Here is a 5,705-nt window from a genome sequence, read left to right as displayed (position 1 = left end):
TCCCACCAGGTAAATTCTCCCACCAGGTAAATTTTCCCACCAGGTAAACTCTTCCAACCAAGTAAATTCTCCCACTAGGTAAATGATCCCAAAGAGGTAGATTCCCACCGGGTAAATTTCCCCTCAGGTGTCTTTCCCCAGGTGCCTGTTTCTCCCCCATTAAGTCCCCTTTGTGGCCCTCAAGCGCTAATCGGAGAGCCCTTAAAGGAAAACCATTAGTGTGGATTGGTAATGGTGGAGGTGGAGGTGGAGGTGGTGGTGGTGGAGGTGGTGATATTAAACTTTACTCTTTTTTCTTATCCACTTTCTTCCTCTTTTTAATTTTCCCTTTACTTTTTGCTTTCTGCTAATTGTTCTCGTTATTTTCCTCTTCCTCTTTCTCCTCCTCCTCCTTCTCCTTCTCCTCCTATTCACAAATTTTTCATCTCCTTTGTTTTTGGCGAGGGAGAGAAGGAAGGAAGGAAAAATGGAGAGAGGAAAGACAGATAGAAAAAAAATATTAAATGTACGAAGCAGACGAGAGAGTGGGAGAAGGAAAAAGGGGATGGGAGGAAGAAGGGAAGGAAGGAAGGAAAGGGGAAAGAAGAAAGACTGAAAAATGGTTAAAAATAGAGAAAAAGAAAAATTAAGAGAGAGAGAGAGAGAATGGTTAAAAAGAGAGAAAAAGAAAAATTAAGAGAGAGAGAGAGAGAGAGAGAGAGAGAGAGAGAGAGAGAGAGAGAGAGAGAATTACAAAAAGATGTCTGGTACACTTCAAAGCAAAAAAGAAAAAGATGAACCCAAAAAATATGAATTATGAACAAAAAAATGGAAGCAAGATAATGATAACAGCCGGAAGGAGGAGGAGGAGGAGGAGGAGGAGGAGGAGGAGGAGGAGGAGTTGGGTGAGATGAAAATGTAACAGAGAAGGATGAAGAGGCGAAGGAGGAAGATAAAGAGGAGGAAAGGAAGAAAGAAGAGGAGGAGGAAGAAAGGAAAGAGAGAAGGCAAGACTAGAGATATGCAAAGAATAAAGGAGAGAGAAAATGAGAACAAAGAGATATCAAAGGAGGGAAGAAAATGAGGAAGAAAACAGAGATGGAAGAAAAAACAAGATGAAAAGAAAATAATGAATCTCTCAAGAGGTTTAAGACAAGGATGAGATGGAATGAACGAGAGAGAGAGAGAGAGAGAGAGAGAGAGAGAGAGAGAGAGAGAGAGAGAGAGAGAGAGAGAGAGAGAGAGAGAAACAATGGCAAAAGATTAATTAAAGACACAATAAAACCAAAACAAATACCAGACTTATTAATTAAACAAAAGATGAACGAAATTATTGATTAAAAAAACTAAGAATATGAAACTTTTAAACAAGGAAGAAAATATTGAAACGGGGGATGAAATATGGAAGGAAGGAGAAAGGAACAAGGAAGAACATAAAAACTAAGGATGAAAGAAAGGAATAGGAAAAGGCGAGGAAATGAATAAAGAAAGGAAGGATAAGGAAAAGGTTGAGATAAAAGGAAATAAGGAAAGAACAACTGAGGAAAGAAAGAGAGAACTGGGAGAGGAAAGAAAGGGCTGGGAGAGGAAGGAAAGGGCAGAGAGAGGAAAGAAAGGGAAGGGAGAGGAAAGAAAGGGCTAGGAGAGGAAGGAAAGGGCAGAGAGAGGAAAGAAAGGGAAGGGAGAGGAAAGAAAGGGCTGGGAGAGGAAAGAAAGGGAAGGGAGAGGATAGAAAGGGCTGGGAGAGGAAAGAAAGGGCTGGGAGAGAAAGGAAAGGGCAGAGAGAGGAAAGAAAGAGAAGGGAGAGGAAAGAAAGGGCTGGGAGAGGAAGGAAAGGGCAGAGAGAGGAAAGAAAGGGAAGGGAGAGGAAGGAAAGGGCAGAGAGAGAAAAGAAAGGGAAGGGAGAGGAAAGAAAGGGCTGGGAGAGGAAAGAAAGGGCTGGGAGAGGAAAGAAAGGGAAGGGAGAGGAAAGAAAGAAAGGTATTGATGAAGGACAGAAACAAAGGCAGGAAGGAAGAAACAGATGAAAGACGAACTGGGAAAGAAAGGAAGGAAGGAAAGGAGAAAGAAGGAAAAACTAGAAAGAAAAGGGATGACTGAGGATGAAAAGGAAGAACAGTAAAGGAAAGAAATACCAAGAAAGAATACACACACACACAGTCATATACGTACACAATCACATATTCACACACGCACACAGGTACACACACACACTCCCACGGTCATTAAAAGGGTAAGGGGGAGCTACAGGTGACAGCAACAGGTAGACAGGAACCCCCATTACTCTCCCTCCTCTTCCCCTCCTCTCCCTCTCCTCCCACCCTCACCTCCCTTTCTCCCTTCCTTCCTGCCCGCCACCTCGTTGCGATTCTCTCTCTCTATATATATATACCTTACTGCCTCCCTTCTTTTCTCCCTTTAATCTTTTATCTTCTCCCTTATTTACTCCTTCGCCATTCATGTCTCCCTCCTTCCTCCTTCCTCTCCGTTTAATGTTACCCCTTCCCACAGTTTCTTTCCTTTCCTCCCTTTTCCCTTCCACACTTTCTCTCTCCATCGATATATTTTCTTTTTCTTTGGCTTCCTGTCTCCCTTTTTCTCCCTTTCTCTCCATGTTCCAATTCTCCCTTTCTTTCAGTTTTCTTTCCTCTTTCTATCTCCTCATCTCTATTACTTTCTCTTTCAACCTTTCATCTCTATTCCTTTCTTCCTTTCCCTTTCTTTTCCCGTTCCATTCATCACCAGCTTCTACAGCATCCATTCTCTCCCCCTCTCATCCCATCCCATTCACAAGCAGCATCCCTCTCCATCTCCCTCTCCCTCCCCCTCCTCCCCCATCCCATTCACATCATCCATTCTCCCTCCCACTTCTCCCTTTCCCTCCCTCCTCATCAATCCTCTCCCTCTCCCTTCCTCCTCTCCATCCCATTCACAAGCATCCTTCTTTCACCTTCCTCCCTCCCTCCCTCTCCCTCCCATTCACATCATCCATCTACACTTCAACTCCTCCCTTCCCCCCTCTCTCCCTCCTTCTCTCCCTCCCTCCCTGTCTCACTCAATAACCGCCCCGTCAGAAAGAGTAAAGGTTGTCAAAGTTAAAACGACCTCCGATAAAACGACAAGGGAGTTTCTTATTTTTTTTTTATGGAAAGAAAATAAAAGTAAATATGAGAGAGAGAGAGAGAGAGAGAGAGAGAGAGAGAGAGAGAGTAAAAGAAGGATAAGGAGTAAAATATTAAGAAAAAAATGAAAGAAAGGAGTAAGGAGTTAAGGAGAAGGAAAGTATGAGAGCGAAATTAATTAAAAAAGTTTCCGATGTCAAAGGAGAGAGAAGGAAAAAAAAATAATTAGTAAGAAAATTATGAAAACTTAGATAATTTTGATAACGGAATGAAATGAAAAAGAAGAAGAAGAAGAAGACCAAAAAGAAAAAGAAAAAACAAGAAAAAAGAAAAATGAAAAGTCCAAGAAAATAAAAAAGAAAACGAAGAAAAAGAAGAATAGAAGAATGAGAAATAGAAGAAAATGAAAAAAAGAAGAAAAGTTGTAATTGTAGGAGGAGGAGGAGGTTGTTGTTGTTGTTGTTGTTGTTGTTGATGATGTTATTGTTATTCTCATTAACCTTTACGAAACAAACAAACAAACACACACAGATATAAAAAAAAAACAGGAAAACACAAAGAGGAGAAAAGGTCAAACAAAATTCAAAGGCCAAAAAAAAAAGAAAAGAAAAGAAACTGCAAGAAAATAAGAAAAATTAAATGACGAAGGAAAAAAAAAGAAAAAAAAAGATTACTCAACGTCGGATTCTCTTTCGCTTCTACTTTTTTTTTTCGCTTCGTTTCGCTCAGGTGTAAAATTTCACTTCATTAGCGGAAAAATCTCTACTTATTTACAACCTCACTTCCTCCTTGACTAAGACTGACTGACTGACTGACTGGTTGACTGATTGACTGACTGATTGACTGACTGAATGGTAGACTGACTGAGTGGATGGTTAACTGACTGACTGACTAGCTAGATAAATGAAGAACTAACAAAACAACTGACTGATTATCTAATTGACTGACTAACTGACTGACCGATTCACTCACTCATCCTTCTTCTCTCTCTCCTTCATTCTCTCCATTCTTCCTCTCTCCCTACCTCTTTCCCTCCTCTCTCTAACTTATTAACTGACTGACTGACTAACCTACTGACTGACTGAGACTGAAAAAACTACCTGACCCACTAACTGACTGTCTGACCTTCTCTCTCTCTCTCTCTCTCTCTCCCTATTCTTTACCCCATCCTTTTTCGAACCGGAGCTCAAATATCTGGCAAAAAAAAATGCAATAAAAGCGTTTCTTCGCCTCGACGTAACATTTCGGAGCCGAGTGAAAAGATCTGAAACGGTATAAAAAATGCTAAAAGGTTGAAACTGAATGAAACGCAAAAAAAAAAAAAAAAGTTAAGTTTCAATAGCAAGTGCAGGAGGTCCCAATGACATTTCTCTCTCTCTCTCTCTCTCTCTCTCTCTCTCTCTCTCTCTCTCTCTCTCGGTGTCACATTTTCTTCCTCAATTTCTTTCGGCAACAAGTGTAGACGATTTCTCCTCCTCCTCCTCCTCCTCCTATTCCTCTTCTTCCTCCTCCTCCTCCTCCTCCTCCTCCTCCTATTCCTCTTCTTCCTCCTCCTCCTCCTCCTCCAAGGCAGCGAAGGATTCAATACAGCCTGGTCCCCCTCCACCCCCCCCCCCTCCTTTCTCCCTCCCTCATGATCTTCCTCCTTTCTTCTTCCTCTTCTTCTTCTTCTTCTTCTTCTTCTTCTTCTTCTTCTTCTCTTTCTTCTTCTTCCTCTCTCCTATTGCATGACCTTTCCTTCCAGGCAGTCTATTACAATCTCTCTCTCTCTCTCTCTCTCTCTTTCAATTCCCTTTCCACAGTTTTCTTCCTTCATTCCTTCCCATTTTTCTTCTTTCCTTCCTCCCTTAACTTTTCCTTCATTACATCATTCAAATTCTCTCTCTCTCTCCTCATCCTTACCTCCATTCACACACAGAAACTCTCCCTCCCTCCCTCCCTCCTTCCATTGACATTCTAATATTCTCTCTCTCTCTCTCCTCCCTTTCATTCACGAGTCTTTTTATCTCTCCCCTTTCCCTCCATTCATACCAAATACCAAAACCTTCATTCACCTTTCCTCCCTCAATCTCTCCTCCCTTCTCCCTACTTTTGAACCCTTTCCTCCCTTTCTCTGTACCTATCTCTCCCTTGCTCTTCCCTCTTCCCTCCCTTAGTTCCTCTCAATACCTTTTTTTTTGTTTTTTCTCCCTTGCTTTCCTTCATTTTATACCTACTATTTTTTTCTCTCGCTCACTCTCCTTCCTTCCTTCCTTCCCTCCTTCCTCATATACATTCTTTGGTCTTTCCTTTACATTCCTTCCATTTTTTTTCTTCCTTCCTTCCTTGCCTCCCTTCCTTCCTTCCTTCCTTCCTTCCTCACATACATTCTTTGGTCTTTCCTTTACATTCCTTCCATTTTTTTCCTTCCTTCCTTCCTTGCCTCCCTTCCTTCCTTCCTTCCTTCCTCACATACATCCTTTACTCTTTCCTTTACCTTCCTTCCTTTCTTCATTTCTTCCTTCTTTCCTAAATTCATATCCCTCCCTTCTTCTTACCTTCCATCTTACCTTTCTTTCCTTCCTGTTCTCCCTTCCTTCCTCCCTTCCTTCCATCGCCATACAA

This window comes from Eriocheir sinensis, chromosome 43 (genome assembly GCF_024679095.1).
Source record: "Eriocheir sinensis breed Jianghai 21 chromosome 43, ASM2467909v1, whole genome shotgun sequence".
NCBI lineage: Eukaryota > Metazoa > Arthropoda > Malacostraca > Decapoda > Varunidae > Eriocheir > Eriocheir sinensis.
This window is presented reverse-complemented; position numbering follows the sequence as displayed.